A 1,374-nucleotide genomic window follows, 5' to 3' on the forward strand; every position below is an offset into this window, starting at 1 on the left:
GCTAACACAAGTGGGCCACGGGGCACACAAAGAGGAGGGAGTGGACACAGACAAACACACTAACCAGAACACACATAAATTCAAGACAAACAGACAGACAGTACCAAAATAAAAAAACAACTACAACAAGTACTCTCCACACGCAGGAGGGAAAACAGACAGAAAGCGACAGGCAAGACAGGGGGTGAAGACTTCTCAAAACAAAACACGAAACCAAAGACAGAAAAAGACAAGACAAAACAAAACCCAGACAGATCGTGACATGTACAACCTTATAAAATAAAAAATCATAAAACCCTCATAAATGCAAAAAAACAACAACCATTTCTGTTGACCTGTTGATACAAGACTCCACAAACTAAAGTAGTACAAGGCCCTCTCAGGCACAAAGTAAGTGACCTCAAATAAACAGAAGCCAACACAGAAACATCTGCAGAGGGAGATAAAGCTACAGGGCAGAACGCCATGCCGAACAGAGACAAATAAAACACAAGCGAGGAGAAAAGAAAAAACACAACGGAACATAACTTTACACAAGACAACAAAATGGCAATGAAGCAGCCAGACGAAGGGAGCAAAGCAGTGGAACAAAGATGTGTCAGGGTCGGGGGGGAGAAAAACAGACGGCAAGATGGAGAGAGTTGTGTAGTCTTTTTGTTCCGAAATGAAGAGAAATGAGAAGAAATGGATGCGGGCTTGCAGAGAGGGAGGGCAGAACACTGCGTACCAGCACATTAGAGTCTGAAATTACATAGGACACAATATCTCTGCGCTCACTGCTACAATTCAATTCATACCCAGGGTTCCCATTTGTCTCTCGCACTGCAACAGCTGAAATCCTTTCCAAGAACCCCTCCTCTTCCTCTTCTTTTTCTCTCTCCCTTTTCATTTCGGTCTTGATGCAGTGATGAGAACATTTCAACAGTGTGAGAACTGCCGCAACCATGTGTGTGTGTGTGTGTGTGTGTGTGTGTGTGTGTGTGTGTGTCTGTGTGTGTTTTTGTGTGTGTGTCTGTTTGTCTGTGTGTGTGTGTGTGTGTGTGTGTGTGTGTGTGTGTGTGTGTGTGTGTGTGTGACCTCAGTAAATCTATTATCTCTGCAGGTATCAAGATCCCATCCAACTGTCCTGCAGGCTGACCAATCACTGCCAACACAGGCTGCTGTGTGTGTGTGTGTGTGTGTGTGTGTGTGTGTGTGTGTGTGTGTGTGTGTGTGTGTGTGTGTGTGTGTGTGTGTGTGTGATCTCTGGCTGTCCTTGCCGTGCTACCCATCTCTAACTCTGTCTCATGTAAACACACATGGCGGCCTGTGTTGGCACACACACACACACACACACACACACACACACACACACACACACACACACACACACAC

Source organism: Notothenia coriiceps, unplaced genomic scaffold (genome assembly GCF_000735185.1).
Source record: "Notothenia coriiceps isolate Sejong01 unplaced genomic scaffold, NC01 NC01_scaffold00017857, whole genome shotgun sequence".
Lineage (NCBI taxonomy): Eukaryota > Metazoa > Chordata > Actinopteri > Perciformes > Nototheniidae > Notothenia > Notothenia coriiceps.